Source organism: Drosophila guanche, unplaced genomic scaffold (assembly GCF_900245975.1).
Source record: "Drosophila guanche unplaced genomic scaffold, DGUA_6, whole genome shotgun sequence".
Classification (NCBI taxonomy): Eukaryota; Metazoa; Arthropoda; class Insecta; order Diptera; family Drosophilidae; genus Drosophila; species Drosophila guanche.
In genome coordinates, this window is record NW_022995755.1 from 323,463 (window position 1) to 343,272 (window position 19,810).

General features: G+C 47.9%; 1 pseudogene; it reads left to right on the forward strand.

Moving 5' to 3' along the window:
- Positions 1-17,662: 17,662 nt before the first annotated feature.
- LOC117589878 lies at positions 17,663-18,968 on the forward strand (annotated as a pseudogene).
- Positions 18,969-19,810: the final 842 nt, after the last annotated feature.

Genomic DNA, 19,810 nt, shown 5'->3' on the forward strand with positions numbered 1-19,810 from the left:
GGAAAACAAGCAAAAGTTACGAAATAGAATCCGAAAGTGCGTTGGAGTTGGAGTAAAAATTAGAAATATATTTATATGGAGAATTGAATTAAATAAATGTTTGTGCGTGTAAAAATTAACTTTAACTAAATTGCTAGACTTAAAGCCGGAATGAATTAAAGTAAATTATAATAAATATAATTATAAATATATTGAAAGGAAAGTATCATTAAATTAATTAACTAATTGAAGCTTCTATGTAAAGAAATAAAAACCAATTAACGAATTCCTGAACTTGTTGTATGAGATTGATGAATGGATGAACTTATGGATTGATGGATGCATGAGTGCTAGGGATATATTTCTCTCTCTCTCTCTCTCTAGCGGAACCATTATCATGGTGGGGAGGAGCAACAAGAACGAAACAGAATACGAGAAAATATTGAACAACATTTTCAATTGTAATAAATTATGAAATAAAAGATTATGAACACCAAATGCAAACTCTTTTCGTATGAACGAGGGACCTCATTCTGCGTGGGAAACCCAGTCCCTGGTGTCCTGCACCCACTGACAACTGATATGGGTCCGGTCTCGCAATTTGCCAGCTGTCAGCCGGTCAACTCCTGCTTGACCTGACCCGCTGCTGACCGACCGTTCCGTTGCGTGGCCATATATCTCCGGTGCTCTCTCGACCAAAATAATTGAACTATAATTGCCTCGAAATGTTCGTGCAGAGCACGCTTCATCTGCTGGACTTCCGCTCGGGTTTCGTGATCGTTTACGGCGGGCATTAGCCCGTCCTAAGTCCTCCTAAGTTGGTGTGAAGCGAATGCACTTCGCCAGCACTAACGCTCCATCTCTTGTGGCCTCTATGGGGGTTTGCCAATCGAGTGGCACCCAGCAGCAGCTGCGTAGATTTCCACGCACTCGGCCTGGCCCGAACAGACGCATGCTTGACCAAGAAATTCAATTAATATTAATTAGCCAAGGTGTCGGCTGGTTGGCTCGTTCTCCCGCTGGATCTCACGCTGTTGCTCCTCCATAGTCACACGCACACACGGCCAAATGGACTTTTAATCATTTTCCAAGTGTGAAAATTAGTTGCGTTTAAGTTGCCTATAATTAGTGGCGAGTCGGTCAAACACCCATGAACACCCGCTCAGTTGTGACACCCCCGCCTGCCTGGGGGCAGCCCCTTAGCCGCATCCCTCTGCTTTCCCTCATTTTGTCTGTCGGCAACTGTAATTACTTTTACGAGCTGTTTACAGCTGCTCCGAGTGGTCATTATGTGGTGGCATATAAAAATTTCTGCTGTCAATTTATGCAAATTTCTTATTTTTCGCCCCAAAAAAAAAATTGAAACAGAAAAAGTTTTGTAATTCTGCCCATGCCATTCCGTGTGTCCACCTACACAAAGTTCCTTAAATTGTCTGCACAATTGGAGAGGACATGGGCATCCGGAATCCCACCGATGCCTTACCCTCCTTGGCCTCCCTGGGGCTGTTGTTTTTAAAACTTTAATTTATTTTCATTGCGCATTTTGATGCTCGTAATTCGCTCGTTATTGTTGCCTCCGTGTACCCTGTGCCCTGTTCCCTCTACCCTATTCCCTGATGTTCCCCGTTGTTCCCTGTGTTGTTTCGTGTTGTGTTCCTGGGCTATATAATGTCACGGTTGGTGTTGGCATCATTACTTTTGCCATTGTGCTGCCTCTCGCTTTGCATATGAATATGATTTGAGAGAGAGAGAGAGAGAGAAAACATTGTAAACTGCGCTTACAAAAGCCGCAGCCGTCACTGTTGCCCCCTGCCACATACTCGTGCTCATCCCTTGGCGGCAGCCCGCCCTTGCCTTGGCCCTTGGCCGTGGTGGTTGCTATTTTAATTTCGAATTTTTTGCCCGACTTTGTTGCGCACTCTCCACTTTTATAATTTCAAAACAGATTAATGTTGCGCATATGTGACACCATTTTATGCGACGGGTTTATCTCCTTTATGGCATCATCATCAGCCCGAACATCATCGTCTAGGCAAGTGTGACTCGGTGCCGGGGATTCCGGGTGGTTTCAGGGGGTATTCCGAGGGGTTCAGCGAGTTCAGCCAGGGTCTTAAGTGGGATCAGCCAGGCAGGCATTGGGTTAAATGCTCGGCCAGATCAAAGCAGGTGCGAGCGTATTATGAGCAATATCTGCCCAGAAGGGGGATACTACTGTCAGGCTTCGATTCACTGGGAATAGGAATGGGTTAGATGTTGCATTGCGGCACTGGGGGATGGTGAGAAATACTGCCTTAAAGGGTCAAAGGTTTCCCCGAAAAGTTAGCCAGAATCTATTTATGTTTTATTTGGGGTTTCCCCAGCAGCTTTAGGTCATGAATCTAACCATAGCCTACAATGGATACGGATTTCTTTTGTTCCTTGGCTAATTTTGCATTCATTGGGCTTAGTTCTCCAGAGTTCCCATTCTGCTGCCCCGAGCCAAATCTATTTAGCAGCATTAGCCATTGTCTTTGGCTGGTAATGTGATATGCAGCCATTCATTCGAGCTGCGTGTTTGACAATCTATCCATTCATCCACTCAGTCATTCATTCACTCACTCATGGAGCTGCGGCTCCATTCATTCATCCGTCTCTACAATGGCCCCGGGACTAGGAGATCGAGTCCGAGTCCGAGGCTCATTAATGCACTTTGCATAATCGCAAAATCATTCAGACGATGACGACAATGCCAGCGTCAGGCGGCAGACAAAGGCCCTGGCTGGAGGAGATGCGAGATGTGGGTGTGGGTGTGGGTTTCGATGTGGGTGTGGATGTCAAATGGAGAGAAAGAGAGCGGGCCTGAATTGAAATGTTTTCGGATAATTTAAATGACTTAAATTATGTAAATTGTCGCCCCAGACAATGGCAAGCCAAGGCAAGGCAAGGCAAGGCAAGGCGCGATGTTCTCTTGAAATGCATTTGCTGAATGGATCCATCCACAAGGAAAGAAAAGGAAAGGGATGTGCGCGGTCTGGGCTGTGCCCGCACTAGATTCACTTACAAATTTAATTAAGCTCAATTGAAAGTAACACCATGGACGGTGGACGGTGGACGGTGGACGATGCTGTGCCATAGTCGCGGCTCTCCACAGCTTGCGGACGATGTGGCGACAATCCCAAACTTTGTTTTGACAATTGATTCAATGAAATATTTAGTGAACTGCACATTGCCCGCTGGATGCTATTGTCTAGTGCCCGATGTCCACTGTCCCCTGTCCAGTGTCCGCTGTGACCGCGTGGGCAGACGTCGGACAGCTTCAATATGTCATGAGGCCGACTTTTGTCTCGATTAGCTTTACACTTTCATTTGGGAAGAGCGGCGGCATGTCGCGTGTGTTCCACATTCCTGGCCTGGCATAATTTTCCCACTACGAGTATCTCACATCTGTATCCATATCTCTGCCAGTATCTGTATCTGTATCTGTATCTGTTGCTGCTGTCGCTGTCACTGTCACTGTATCTGTTTCCGTGTCTGTGCTGATGTCTACATTTACATAATTGAATTTGTTTGCTTGATTGTCGAGCTGTCGATGGCTCGGCTCCGTGCGGGAGGCATCATCAAATTGACAATTGCTAGTTCCGGTCGTTTGCAGTTTGAAGTGCCATCGATGCTGGGCCAGAGACAGACACAGACACAGATCCCAGAAGCAGAAACAGAAGCATCAGCATCAGAGGCTCTGAAACAGAGCCCTCATCCGCAGCGAGCGCAAAAATCAACGCAATTTGTCAATAAAAATGTAACTCGAACAGATTGTGAAGTGTGCGAATGTGCTCGAAACAATCGGCGGGCATAAATTATAGTCCATATACGAGTAACCGAGTAAGCTTGGTGTGGTGTGGTGTGGTGTGGTTGCTTTTGTGGCTGCCTCCAGTGGTTGCCTCTGTGGCAGCTTCAGCTTCAGTCAGCCTCGTTCTGCGGGCCCTCGTCGGCTGTCTGTTACTTTGGGTTGCGCTGGGCGCTGCTTGACTTTAATGCGTTTAATGATTTCCAATGCAGATTAAATGATCAGATTATGGTGTACTTCGGCTTTTGAAGAGATCTTCTCCGTTTGAGTGACTGAAGTGTGCCTGCGGGCGCTTACTTTGCTGGAGTTTGGTCAGAGTTGAGCTGGGAACCAGCAGCAAGAGCTGGAGCACCCATTCCTGGACACATTAGAAATGATTTTCAATTATTTTCTATTATTAATTTAAGCATCTTCCATTTTCCTGGCCGTAGCTGCTTAGGGGAATTCAATTCAATTATTTAAAACTCACTCGAATGCCGCAAACGAAAAGCAATTTAATTTTGAATTAGTCATTAAGACTGACTCCTAATATGCAACTTCTAGTCTTAGATATGTGCAAGCAATCAGTTTTAATGCATTTAACTGCAATCAAAAATGTTTGCTCTTCTTCGGAGGCATTTGATGTGGTCCCGAAATTACAGTCCCTGACACAAAAACCTTTCAACAGAATTTATATAAATGCTGTCAATGCAGGCCAGTTCTGCCACGCCCACACCCACGCCCACTGTCTTCTGTTGTGGCTGCCAAAGGGAAAAATGGCAAATACATTTGAATGGGCAAGCAGTAGGCAGGAGACGAGGAGGCTGTCTGGAGGTATTGAAAAGTACAACACGAGGGACAGCAACGATAAAGTTGCGCATCTGCATTTCGTATTGCAGATGTAGCTACAGCACACAATGGAATTTATATCGAAAACTATGGAAAATGTTGCAGTCGAATAAGAACAAGAACAAGACACTTTACAACAATTGCAAATGTCTGGGGCCAACACTCTGCGCATGTCAACAAATTTCCCACTGCTAGATGGGCTTTACTTTATGGGGGGTTTGTGTGTGTCTGTTGTGCCATATTATAAAAGTCACAATAATAATTTCTTAAAATCTTTGCATATTTTTGGCTGTCTGTACAAGGGAGAGAAGAGAGAGAGGCTCCGGGGTGGAGGCTGAGGCTGCTGCAGCTGCATGATGACGATGCTGCATGAGGATGCTTATGTGGCTGCCTTGCATTTTATTTTATGCTTCCTTCCTGTTTGCTCAAGACGAACTGTGCTGGATCGCTTCAACCCACACACAAACACACACACACACACACACACACATGGAGAGATTTTTCGGTGGGGTTGTTTATATATCCGCACTTAATGCTTAATTCAGTTACAGCTGCTCTGCTTGGGCAATGTCTCAGCCCTGACATTGTTGTTGTTGATGTTTTTGTTGCTGCTGCTGCTTCTCTGTGGAGTGACATCGTTGTTGCTGTCGCTACCATTGACAATGACATCATCATTATTGCGTGCTCCAGCTCCAGCTCCAGATTCTGTTCCAGCATCAGCATCAGCCTTGGCTTCCTTGCTTACCTACCATCGTTGTCGTTGTCGTTGTCTTGGCTGCTGCTGCTGCTGCTGCTCCTTCTTCTTCCTTGCTGTCACATCTTTGTTATATTTTTGCGCAAAATAAATGAAGTAAAGTAATATTATTGCACTTAGACCGCATTAAGTTGTACGTGGCAATCTGTGCTCAGTTGCTGCCACTGCTGCTGCTGCTGTTGCTGTTGCCGCTCCGGCAAGGATGAGTGCCTGGGGGATTGGGTTTAGTTTTCAAATTTAAGTGCCTGGGATTTTCTACGAAATTAGCCAAAGAAACGGCTAAGAGGAGCTGGCACAACTCTCGTTCTCCTCGATAATAATAAAACCATAATCAAGTATACGTACATTGCACTTAGCCTCCCTCAATGCCAACCCTATTCCGTTCCACTCCATTCCATGCCATGCCATCCCATCCCATGCCATCCCATCCAATCTCATCTCATCCAGCTCACTTCTATTCTCGTTCTCTCGTTCGCTGTGTCTCTCTCTCTCTCTCTCTCTTCATCTCTGGATTCTCTGGGTATCTATGCTTCTATGGTTCTCGGTGTCGCCAACACAGTTAACAATGGAAAATTGCTGTTGACATGATTTTGCACTTTCGCATCGACTGCATTCGGCAATTAGATTTGTCTCTGCATTCTCCGTGCATGTTGCTTTTGCTCTCATTCCTGTTGTTGTTGCTTTTGGTTGTTGCATTGCTGTTGGGGTTCGTGTTTTTGTGGTCATTCGGAAAGTGCAACGTTGCATTCTGGCTGGCTACTCCTTCTGCCGCTGCAACGCGGCCATTGCGTAATGTGCGGCTGTCAATTTATTTGAATTATTTCCGAACCCAAGCCCCCCATATGCCACCTCCTGCACCCTCCTCGCTGCTCCACCCAACTGTCGGCAAAACGGAAAACGCTTTTAATAAACTGCACTGGCACCCCCCAGCAGCTCAACCCCCCTGCTGACCCATTGTGTTTGTTTCGAACAGGAACCCACCATCCTGTCTAGGTGTCATTTATGCAACAGTTTCTGCTTTATGGCACAGGGCTGAAGACGTTTTTGGTGGGCTGGTCACTTTTGCAGGCCATAAAACAAAAATATAATTATGACGAGGGTTTTGCAGGAGGATTGTCTGAGCAGCGGGCTCTCAGGGGAGTGGTGGAGTAGGGCCTGGGAAGAAAGTCTTCAAGTGCGGGCCTTAAGTCTTAATAAATATATGTGAAGCGTCAGCCGCTTAGTCGTAAAAATGGGATAGCTATATGAAGGACTATATAGTGCGGCCAGTGGGGCACTGGTGAGTGCGCTACAGAACATATTCCCACTTCTCACTTGGTTCTACCATGCCCCAGCTGTGTGTGTGTGTGTAGCGCACAGTCCAGCCTCATAGCTATTGGATGTGTTATGCCCGCAGAGTAACAAAAATCGCATAAAAATCGCAAATTGAAAGCAGTCGCAGCGAAAGTTGCAACAAAAGTGCCGCTTCGAACGGCAGGCAGGCAGGCAGGCAGGCAGGCAGGCAGGCTTCACTCTCCATCAGAGCAGTTCCATTGCCAAGGCTAGGGCCAGTGTCAGGGCGCTGACAGACAGATGGACAGTTGGACCAGTCTTGACCAAGTTGTCGGGCCTTGTCCGTGGTGTTGGACGAATGGAATGGAATGGCTGGTCCATTCGGTGGGTGGACACCACTTTAATTAGCCTGCGCTCGAGGTTGCATTGAAAGTGCCGACCAGCGCTGAGAGCGTTGAGATGGATAATAGATGGAGAGATGGTCAGCGGTGCAGCTGGAGCATTTTCTGGTTGCTGCCATCGATGGATGGATGGATGGATGTGGCACAAACGAACGAATGAATGAATGAATGAATTCCTGAGTGGTTTGCTGGCTGGCTGGCTGGATGGCTGGCTGGCTGGCTGGCTGGCTGGCGAGTGTTTGAAGCGAGCCAATGATGATTTGTTTTCTGGTTTTCCTTCTACGGATATCTTCCGATTGCAGTTGTTCTTTTTTTGTTTCCATTTGCTCTTGTTGCTGCCTCTGAGGCTCTGTGACTGCGTTTGGCGCGTAATTAATTTTTACAACAATTTTTCATTTTGGGTCCCTGAATGAAACAACAGCAGCAGCAGCTCGAGCCCGAGCCGCAGTCGAAGGAGCAGCAGCAACAAAAACCGAACGAAAAAAGAATGTGTTTGCTCAATGAAAAGTGCCAAAAGTAATTAATTTCATGCGGAATGCAACGAAGCGGCACAGAAGTCTTCCCTGCCCGCCTGCCTGCCCCAGGCTGCTGTTGCCACTGCCACTGCTGTGGCATTCTGTGGCATGTGTGCCTGTGTTTTTGTCATTCGAATTGCCCATGTGGCTCTGAATTACTCATGCACGGCAGAGCCAGTCGATCTCTTTGCCATATTTTCAGCTTTCCTCCGCTTTTTGTTGTATTCGCGCTGATAATTGCTTTAATTTTCTATTAATAAGCCACCAGGCAGGGAGGTGGCAGGGCACAGGAGCCTGTGTGACCAAAGGAAGCTGCTAACAATTAGCCGCTGTGTTGCATACGACTTATGACATGGCAATGGGAATGGGCATGGCACTGGGGGAAACGAGGAGCAGACTTCTGTCAGAATTCTGTTGAAAATACAACGCGACGACAGCGACAGTTTGCCTGCTTGCAACAGCAACAAACATGGCGACAGTTGCCAGTTGTGGCAATTAATAATTTTTCCCGCCCAAGGCCTAGCCAACATACGCAATTAATTATGGCGGCTCGCGGAATTTTCCGCTCGGAGATGCCACTGCAACTGCAACTGCCACTGCAGCGGAGGCACGGACGGAGGTTCCCATTGAGCGGAGTTCGAGCTGCCCTGAAAATAGACAAAAGGCGAGTGGTCGTCGCTTCATTCATTTTCCAATTAATTGAAGCACGCGCGTTACTTTCACTTCCCTCCATTTTCCAGGGCTTCGGGTACACGGGTACGGGTTCGCTTTCGCTTTTCGCTTTTCGTTCTTCCACCACATGCGGGCGGATGGTCGCGTTGGGTCGGGGGATGTGCTACTGTGGCATGTGGGGCGTGCCTGGCTTAATGGCACTTGAAAATCAAATTGGTAAAAGCAATTAAACGACGCCCCAAGGACACATTACAACAGCAGCAACAACAGCAAACGGGAGCAGACAAACACCCACACGAGCGGGAGAGATGATTGCCTATAAAAAAGAAATTCTAATTATAATTTAACGCAAATTCGTTGTCTGTGCCATCGACAATATCCTGCACAGAATATACATTATATATACATAAGTATGTGTGTGTGTGTGGGTGGGATGTCTGTGTCTTTGTGCCCTTATGTCCTCATGCCTGACTGCTTTATTTTTGCTGCTTTTAAAGCAATCGAAGCTCGCTTTTGATGCTCTGGTCGAAATTTTTGCAGAAGCCACCCCCTTGGCATGCCGCTACCACCACCACCACCTTGGCACGGCACTGGGGGGTGTGGCAGGCGGCCCCTGTTGCGCGAGTGTAAGCTCCTTTGTTGGCTCAGTCCTAAAACAGCCGCCGCACAATGCGTCCGTCAATTGCAGACACACATCTCGCCGGCCTGCCTCTGACAGCTCCTTTTCGACTGCTCTAGCAGCGACTCAGCATCAGTGGCAGGACCAGCATCAGCACCAGCACCAGCACCAGGAGCAGTGCCCAGACCAAGCCAGACCGCACCACAGCAGCTCAAACCAGTGCAGGGCAGAGTGCTCCGAGTCCAGAGCTGCCATTCACCAAAGTTATTCATTTTGGGCTATGATTTGAAGTTCATCTTCCAGCAGAGTCGCGACTTTTTCTTGTTGTTGTGGTGTTCCTTTTTGTTTGTTTGTTTGTTTGTCCTTCTGAATGCTTCGTTTCGTAAATTGGTTCCATATCCCATGCCCATATACCATATAGCAGCGCCCTCTCCCCCCATGGATGTTTTGTCGTTATTGTCGTCTACTCCATTTACTGGCGGCGTCGGCGGCTGGGGCGCTCAGCCGCATAAATCTGCGAGTCGCCATTTTGCTTATTTATTAAAATTAAAATACATATTTCTGTTTCGTTTGGCAATCTCTTTTCTTTCTATTGAGTTAGCTGCTGCACTGCGGGAAAACCATGCCAGGAAACAATTTCTGAATCACGATTTAAAGGCATTTTATTGCTTCTATAAATTAATTTCATATTTCTCAGACGAGTCAGAGTCAGTTTTTCTCAGTGCAGCGGCTTAGGCAGATGCTTGGCCTTATTTGTTTGTCATTTAAAATGTTTCCTTCCACTTTAAGACCAGCCCTGAGGCTTTTCTGTAAGTATCCATTAGGAAACTCGGAGGTGCCGGAGCACTTAACGCGGTCTGCCGTAGGGTAAGAGGAGGCTCAGCTGAACTACACATAAAGAATAATTTTAATCAATTTCAACGAACAATTCCACAGATATTCCATCTATATGTTTGTATATTCTGCACTTCAATTACAAGCTCTTCCTGTTCAGTAACTCTTTCTGGCTAATGACTTTACTCCTGCTCTATTTCATTCTGTTTGCACATTGCCACTCGCTGCTCGCCACTCAGTTAATCTACAGGATCGAGCTTCTCCTTTCGACCAGGCTGAACAACGTATTGCATGAATATCCTTTGGCTGGTTGCTGTATGCTGGATGTAGTGTATTAAATTATAGCACACACCGAAGGTCATGAATTCCTATTTTCCCATTTGCCCACCCCAGAAAGCAACAACAAATAAATGAAAATTGTCTAAAAGCACAAAAATAAACTAAACTCGCAAATTCGCATTTTTGTCGAGCACGCAGCGGACCCCAGACCCCAGACCCCAGGATCCCAGGATCCTGTATCCCGAACCCCAAGGAAGGACTCCAGCATCCCAGCATCCCAGCATCCAATGGAACGGATTCCATCCTCGTAGCTGAACCCAATATCAACACCAGCAGCAAGCAGCGGGGAGGAAGGACAAGGAGATGGTGAAAAAAGCAAACGCAAAAAGTAGCGAAAAAATAAGAGAAATTGTATAAATTGAAGTCCTTTCGGACCATATATCACTTTACTTGACAGAGCAATTCCCTTATCTTTGAGAAATCCTGTCGACTGGAAAGTACGCAAGGACGCTGAGCGCAGGCCACGTCGAGGGCCAGGACGAGGCAGCACAAACAGGACGAGAACGAGAACGAGGGCGAGGACCAATGCGGGCTGTTGTGCGGTCCCTGGCAATGCCAAAGCAGCTAAGCTTGAGTTTAGCCAAACCCACAATGATGGGGAGAGAGTGAGCGGCTGACTGGGGGCTGTGCCACTTTGGGGCGTGCGTTGGTAGGAGGCGTGGCAAAGCTTAAGATGACAGCGCGCGGTTTATTTGAATTTCTTATTACGGACCCAGCAGAAGGAAGTGGTCGGAGTGGGTGGAGTGGGAGAGGGAGTGGGAGTGGTAGCGGGGAAAGCAGCTTTTCTATTTCCCTCGTTTTCTTTTTTAATTTTGCAGCATTTCCCTTTGTTGGGAGGGGGTGAGCAGAGGAAATCCTTTGCTGGGGCGGATTCAATTAGAGCACCTTTCTATGCAAATTTTCCTGTTGAAAGTTCAATAATTGCCGATGTTCTACAAGGCAAATCAATGCCGTCAGGTAGCACATACCTCCATTAAAGGATCCCAAAACCGAGGCCAGACCTTCCCCTGCACATCCCTTCCCCCCCTGTTATCCTGTCTGCGGCATTCTCGTAATTCAAACCGAAAGACAGCTCGTCCCAGCGAATCTTGGGGTTGCTGTGGAATTAGTTTTCTAACCTGCGGGCGCGTAGCTGATAATTAAAAATGCAATTTTTATATATATATACATTAAAAAATCGTATAAAAAAAGGGTAAATATCACAGAGAAGAAAACCCTCTCGAAGCCAAGAAGCGGAAAAAGGCAGTGGCGATGGCGATGGAGATGGAGATGGAGATGGAGATGCCAAGTCAAGACAATGACGACGACGTCTTCTTCTTTTGCTTTGGCCCATCTGACGCATAAACCAAAACGCAAAATGTCGCCCCTGGGAATGCTGAGGAAAGCAGCAACCCTTTGAACAGCCACCGCACCAATCGTGGGCAGCAAAGCAACTTCATTTTGGTCCTGCTGCTCGCCACAAAAGCGATGCAAGCCCCATCCAGAAACCCTGCCTATCTACCTATGCTAAGCCAAAAATCTTAATGGCAATTTGAGCTGATTTTCAATGTTACAACTGGGAGTTGGTCCCCCTCCCCTGCCCGTACCCCTGCGGGCTTGTCTGGCAACTCTTTATCAAGCCATTATGTGAGCCAGTCAGCCAGGCGATTGAGCCATCGATAAGTTCGCTCCAGCCAAAGACTGGCGGAGTGATCTCTCTTTCCTGGTCCATTACCATTACCTGGCCAAAACCAAACCCAAAGGCTTGGGCTGGGTTTGGCAAACAAAGCTCATGGCAGGCTCAGCCTGCCCTGGCATTTTCCCACATTCGTTGAGAAAATTTTGTTTGTTTTTTTCGTATTGTGTCTGTTTTTTTTTTTTTTCGGCCACCGTTGAGAGTGTGGCCCGCTACGTGCACGGGTCCCGGAGTCGGTTTCGGGTTCGGGTTCGGGTTCGAGTTTTAATGAGGCGTTAATTAATTGCGCCGCTTGCCCGTTCTGACACGGCCAAGAGCCGAAAGATTTATTGCGCTCTACCACTTTCCCCGCTGCTGTGCGGTGCGGCCTCTGCGAAAGTGTTTATTAAAATATTACATTTGACATAATTGGAATTTATGTGCCACAATTCGACGAAGGCCCAGCGCCAAAATCTCATCACGTTCGGCTAATGAACGCGGCCAAGACAAACGCCGACAATTGCATACTTGTCGAAATAGAAGAGCATAATCCCATGACTAAAATGCCCATAATCGATTAAGCAGCGTTGGATAATTCCACTCCCAGGTGTGCCTTTGCATTGTTGGCTAATTAGAAATCATTTTAAGCGCCTTTGGCCAATTGCCGTGGCCGGCAAACAAGTCGTACAAAGGATCTAAACCGCCGACAAGCAGCAACAGTAACCGTAAAACCAACAATCACCGGATGACAATGGGCCACTGCCACCCCAATGGACATCTTAAACGTCTGATCTCTTGTCGGAGCACACATAAAAGTCATCAAATTCACTGAAAACAACATTTGGCTTTGCGTTTACGTTTCGCTGTCATTGTCACTGCTTCGACACAGAGGGAGGCTGAGGAGAGGGAAGGAAAAGGCACAGGCAAAGGCACCACACATTTGGCTTTTAACTTTTTTGTAGCCAGTGTCTCTGGGAGACACACCCCGCAGCAATCAACAAGAGTGGCACTGCTCACGATGTGCTGTGCATTGCGTCCTGGTGCGTTCCAGGTCTCAGTGCGTCGTCTAACTCCCCTCCAGCTAAGCCTCCACCCAGACTCATTGCCACAGTCCCATCCGCATCGTAGCTGGAGTTGTGTCGTTGGTGTCTTCCCTGAGGGAAACGTCAAACAAATGACAGTTGATTAGACAAACATCTCGACGGCGGCGGCAGGGCACAAAACGAGCATCAAATGGAAAATTGTGAAATTATGCAATACGCTCCCGCACTCGCACTCGCACTCGCACTTGCCACTTGCCAGAAGAGTGCGGAGAGAGGGCCAAGGGCACAGGAAGCTGGAGTCAAATGAAGTAGTTCTGGACCCCGAAATGTGTACGAGGCGATCTTAGCACGCCGATAAGATTAAACTCTGGCGTACGCACCGAAACAGTTCCAACACCAATTCAACCTTCGGCCTGTTTAGACGACTCCTCCTCCACCCACTATCAGACTGCGGGCGTTTGCTTTTTCCCGGGTAACAGTTAGACTGAAAGGCAGACAGACAGATAGATAGAGACGGAGCGAGATACTGAAGAGGACAGAGAGATGGCAAAAGGAAAACACAATGCCGAAATAATTGAATGCGATGAGGCTCATAGCCATCGTTGGCGTCGTTTTTTGGCATCAAGCCGTTAAACAACAGGCGTAACAACAGCTCTGGGGACTCTGCTGTGGAGTGGTGTGGGCTGGCATTGGCAGGGGGAATGTGCCTCCAAATGGGCCTCATAATAATTTGTGAAATAGGCAATATCAGTCTGGGCAAGTAGTTACAATTACTTAAGTGCTCCCGGCAGCTGAAACTTACAGATGGAAACCGAAACTGTTACGACTGACCCCTAAGAGCGGAGGAGTGGAATGCGATGGGGGGATATAGCACCGATATGGCTGAGACTGTACCAGTTGGGAAGATGCCCCCAAGAAACCCGAGTGCACTCTATGGAGCATGTTGCATGCCACTCGAGCAAATATGCCAACACTCGATTGCATAAGCAACGATTTATCACACCGGGCAGGGGGCAACACCACCTTTAGCGTATGTTTTCAGAACAAATTCAAATTCACTCTACTGTCATTCCTGCAGGACCCTTTCAAAGGAGATTGCACTCGAGAACAACAACAACGACAACACAGTGGAAAAGCAAGCGCAGGAGGAGGAGGAGGAGAAGGAGAAGGAAAAAATAAATAAAACCCACTGGAAAATCCCCTCGAAACTGGAGTCCGAAATGAAAACAATGCAAAGCGCAGCAGTTTTCAGTTTTGCAGTTTGCAGTTTTCAGTTTACGGTGCTCCGTGTCCTGTGTGCTGTGTGTGCCCTACCTTTGTGTCCAGATCCGCTCGAATGAAATGAAAATGGTGTGGTATGGGATGGCATAGAACGGTATGGTATGGTGTGGTGTGGAGAGTGCAGGAGAGCTCAGCTGCGTTGAGTGGAACGTCTGTTTCTAGAACTGTTGTTGTGCCTGGCTCTGGTTGTGTCTGTGGAGAATGGCAGGAAGACTAGGAGGAAGCCAGCAAGACTGGAGGATGGAGGATGGAGGAGAGGGATGACTGTGGACTCTCACTGTGCTCACTGAGCAGAGCATAAAAAAATGTCTCCTTCTGCTGTTGCTGCTGTTGCGTGGGCGATGCTTTAACAAACAACAGAAGCTGCTGTTTCCCGTTTTGTTGATGAAATAAAATCCGCCTTTTGTGCATTTAATTTTTAGAATTTTGCAGACAAAAGCGCAGGCAACAACAAAGGGCGTATACCAAAAATTTAACGCAAACAACAGCAACATCACCCACAACAATGGCAGCAGCAGCACAATGGCCAGAAGGACACTCGGCGAGCAACCTGGCGAGGTCGGTCGTTCGTCTAACAAAGGGACACCAACTGCAGCGGGGGCCGCCTGCAATTTGATGCCCTGCCACACAAAGGCAGAGCCTCGGAAAGGGTTGTTGATCGGCCTCAGGTCCCCCGGCTGGAGTCGGAAACTGAGATGCTGCCAAAGGGAATGGGAGTGAGAGCGGGAGCGGGTCTCAGGCGGATGACGACGAAGACGACTTAATTATTGGCACGCGTTGCAATTTTTCGCATTGACTTTGGCTCCGGAGCAGCAGGAGCGAACCTGAGACGCCTTGCCACGTGGCGTATGCGCAACCTCTGACCGCAACAATGCCACAGACATAACAGTAACAGTAACTGCAACAACAGACTATTAAAGAATCTCAAAGCCCCCGTCATAACATTACACAAAACAGCTCCCCGCGCGCTCGTTTCGGGCATGGAACGCCAGAAAAAAAGATTGAAACGGAACCTTGAAGGAGGTGGGGAGGTGGGGAGCTGGAGGAGGAGGAGGAGTGGGGATCCAAGGCGTTGAGTGGTGTCGAACGGCGCCACAGAATCTCAAGAAGTAAGACGCAAAATGCTGTAAAAATTACATCAATGGATTTAGTTCAGATCTCTCTCTCTCTCTGTTTCTCTCTGTGTCTCTTGCTTATCTCATGTCAGCTCTCGCTCTCTCACTCTCACTCTCCCTCTCCCCCTCTACATCTCTCTTGCTTTCTGTATTCAATGTGAAAATAATTTCTTTATCCTTTTTATGGGACCATTTGGCATGTGCCGTTATGCCAAACCCAAAGCCGGGCCAAGTCAGCAGGGGATGTGGATGAGAGGCAATGAAGGAGCAGAGCAGGAGGTGGGTTAAGGAGCAACGTAGTCCTCGTCGTCAGCGGTGGGTTGCTTGGTTGGTTGTCCCGTTGTAATAACATCCCCCAAATGGGTCATTTGCGTATCCTCAAACAGCGAATAAAAATCAGTGAATAAGAAAAACAGGAAGTGTCAGAGGACATCCTCTTGTTTTGTTTTGTTTTCTTCTCACTGCCTGTGTGTGCTGTTTGTGTGTGTGTGTGCTGTGTGTGTGTGTGTGCGTGGGATGGTGCCATAAAAGTACACAAGAGTTTTCGGGTTTCCCAATACTTTTGATTAAGAGTTCGACAACGTAACGCTGCTAATTGCAAACGACGCTCCGACACACGATTTATGTCGTGACCGAAATGGTCATCGGTGGTCCTTATGCCGCACGTTACGGTCTGCTACCCGTCTTCCCCCTCCTTATCCTTCCTTCTCTCTGGCAAAAGGGCAACCTCTAAATGGGCATGTCTACTAATTATCGAGAGGCGTGCATTGTGCCCTGGAGTGTCGGGCTGTCAGACTGTCGGACTTTCGGATTGTCTGCGGCCAAAAAGGGAAGGGAAATTTAAAACGTTTCGTCGGTGTGAGGGCCGCAGAGCATTAGAACAAAAAGGCCATTGAAGTGTTATCGATGGATTTTGGCTAGAGTTACCGAAACCTGATTACATTCGATGTGGCCAATATGAGGCGGATTATGTGGGTTGCAATGGCAGCAGGGGTTGCTCCTGTGCCATGTGGCTGGGAACTGCGAATAATCCCATTCATATTGCAGCTAACTAAGGGAAAAAGAATCGTATGTGAGGGTGCTGTTCGATGAGCTGTGGTACCTTTGCTGCCAAATGTTTCAGCCAGCTTGCTCTAAGATTTATGAATGTTTCTGTTCGTTTTATTCTCCCTCCACAAGTGAGATGTCTAGAGGCAAAGTGTCTGCCCATCTGCTTAAGATCTTTTATTGCATAAATGCATATTCCCATCGCCTATGCTAATCTCAAGAGCTATTGGCGAAATTAAACTTTCTAAACGCTGACATGAAATCCCCCGTCAACGGCCCGACATTCGAGTGGATGTCTGCTGGTAATCCTTTCTTTTTTTTTCTCTCTCTTTCGCAATTAACAACGCATACGCATGTCAACACAACAGCGGGCAGCACCAGAGCACCAAGAAGAACATCGTAAAGGAGAGAGCGGTATGGGAGGAGCAGGAGTTGCCCCACAGACACCATCACCGATGCCGTGTCTGGGCAAGATTAATGGGCGAGTCGCGTTCTGTTGCTGCGACTTATGGAAATTCATCATTATCTCCTCCGACTCGAGTCTCCTGGCGATGGCATTCGGCTCTGGGCTCTTGGCTCGCTTGGCTCTTGGCTCTCGGATAGCAGCGATGGTCCGACTGGGTGCGTTTAATGAGTTCTCAAGCGATGTTCAATTCGACTCATTAGCTGTACTTTTGCTGCTAGCCAAAAAGTGCAAATGTGTCTCCATCTGCATGTTTGCATACATTAGGATCGTGGCAGGAGCAGGGGCTGTGTCTCCCTCCGTCTGTTGCTGTTGCTGCATCTCTTGTGGACTCTCGTGTGCGTATTTGTCATTGTCAACATTGGTGTAGTACACGACGGAGAAGACGATGGCTGCAGGAGGTGCTGGCGGTGACTCCTTGTGGCTGCAGCTGCTCGGGGGCTTTCAGCCAGGTGATTAACATAAACGCCAAGTGTCATGTTCTGCACTTTTGCTCGGGCTGCGTCTAAGCTGGCCACGCATCATGGATTTTCGGGCCAAGAGATTGGCCCCACAGCGAATCCCTTCTAATGGCCATTCCACCACATTGACCCACACACACGCACACCCATCATTGTATCCCCTTCCTTTTGTGGCCATTGCCTAATCCAAGACTTGGCACGCGCTCTTCCAGGGAGCCAACAACAAACGCCAAAAACTTTGAGCCATAAATCACGGCGCTTGCCAAACAAACAAGCTGGCAAACAAACAAATCCGGAACCCAGAACCGCAACCAGGCAAACAACAGCAACTCTGAAGGGTCGGAGCCAAGATGGGACTTGGACTTGACTGACTTGGCCCGCTCCAACCACCTTGATCAATTCAAGAGCACGCACTTTTGATTTAGGCAAATCCCCACTTGAATATGGCAGAGTCTCAGTCTCCACCCCACACTATATCATGCATTGGCAGAAGTCATCGGATCGGATGGCACCCCAAGAGCAGCAGCAGCAGCAGCCGGAAAGAAAGAAATCTCCATAATATATGCCGGAACATATTCCGCACACAAATTGCAGCCAGCGCCCTGACCAGTCCAGATCCATCCTCCACGATGGAGTCCTGCTACGCCCGTTAGCTGTACGGCGGATTGCAATATTATAATTCAAATTTATGCAGCCAGGGAACCCTTTTCACACGCACTTTCTTATCGACAGGGAATGATTGGTGGACTGGGGAGTGCGACTGGATGGACATTCGCTTTCTGCCAAATGGAAAACGAAACAAAAAAAAAATGTGTTCTGCCTTCGCATTAAAATCTACTGTGAGAGTGAGACAGAGCGAGCAAGATAGAGGTGGAGGAAACGGAAATGAAGCCAAACGGAACAAGCAAAACAAATTTACAAAATGAAAATGCCACACACAGGAGGTAGCAGGAGGTAGCTGCTAGAGGTTTTGTGGCAGGAACAGTGGCAGCATCCCCCACGGTATTCGTTTGGCGATTTGCCTGTCCCAGCCATCCACTTCCACTTCCCCCTTTGCCCCATGCCGTTCTACTCCTAACTCTCCAAATATCGTTGCTGTCGCCGTGGCTGCCACTTGTTTTATTTATTGCTTTTTTAACCCTTTTTTCGTTGGTTGGCTCGCTTTCCTTTCTGCCGCTGCCGCTGCTTGCTTTTTTCATGTTTCTTGGTTCGTGTATCCCTCCTCCTCCTCCTGCTTCCCCCACGGTAACCATTGAAATCGAACCATTTGGATATGATACCCACCCAGCAGCAGCCACCACCCACACTCCACACCATCCGTACTGCAGGGGGAAAAGTTTCACTTTTGCGTGCTGCAAACTGCTGCACTCCGATGTCGCTTAATGAAGTCCGCTCCAAGTCCATTCGAAATGCATCGATTTCCTGAAGGCCGCAGTCGAGGCCGGGCCGGGTCTGGGATTTGAGCCTAATGAAAAGAAAGCGAACATTTGCATAAGCCCCAGGAGCAGGGACAGCAGAAAGAGGAAGGAAAAAGGTCATTGGGTGTATTCTGAATGACATTTGAAGACTTTGCTAGGCATCTGTATGTCTTCGGTTCACAGCAATCGGCTGACATTTGGCCAGCTCCAATCAAGCGGTCAAGGCTCTCCACTGGTCTGCACACTGGTCCGGCGCTGCTGCTGGCTAATCTTCATCTAAAATATTGACATTTTCTGCCGCTGTCCGCTGCTTGTTGGCTCATCATAAATTGTCAATCCTTAAAGAGCAACAGCGACAGCGACAACAACTGGCACCCACCGACGAACATCGGAGCGGAGCAACTTCATTACATGGCAGATTCGAGCTTTTCAGATTTCTCGCTTAATTGAGATGCAGCTCGGGCCCGGGACGGCTGGCAGTCGCCAAAGTTTTAGCTGCTTTTCCATTACTTATATTAATTGAATGGCAAACACACGGCATGGCAGCCAACACAGAAACTCTGTTAATTTTTTGTCGCCGTTTGCCTGTGCAGCACCCAAATTGGTGGACAATCCCCAGCCCCCAAGTCCCAGCTCCAACCACAAGGTAAGGCAACTTTTAATATGTTTTTTTTGCTCTCCCTCTCTATACGTAGATTTTGTTTGCTGGGGGAATCACTTCATTGCGGATGATGTATGGGATGATGGCGCTGATGACCTCATTGCCAGCAGAGATGGCAAGGCCTGTGTGCTAGCAGATTATGCAAACCTGGACTGGACTTTAACTTGGTCTGGCTCTGGCTCTGACTCTGGCTCTGACTCTACTCCTGCTCCAACCCCTCTTCATCGTTGCTAATAATTTCAGTTTGTTGCTGCTTTTTGTTGGCATTGTTTTGCGCATTCCGCCTGCATAATGACAAAAGTTTTGCGCTGCCTGGTCCCAGCTTCAGCTCCAGCTTCCAGCATCAGCATCAGCTCCAGCTCCAGCTGCTCGTCCGTGTCGGGTGGTCAGCATTCATTTGTCCAGCGAGTGGCCATCGCAAGAGAGTGCCAGCACAGACAGAGATGACAATCATTTAATTAGAAACTTTCCCATAGGCTCGGGGCCAGCTCCCCGCTCTGCACACTCCGTTCTACCCTCCGTTGTTTCAGTTTTTTCCCTGCCTTTTCTTTTCTTTCTCTGCGCTGCCTGGCGTTTTGTTTTTTATTTATTTTTTCCTTTTTTTCTCACTTTTAATAAGTAGTTGTGTGAG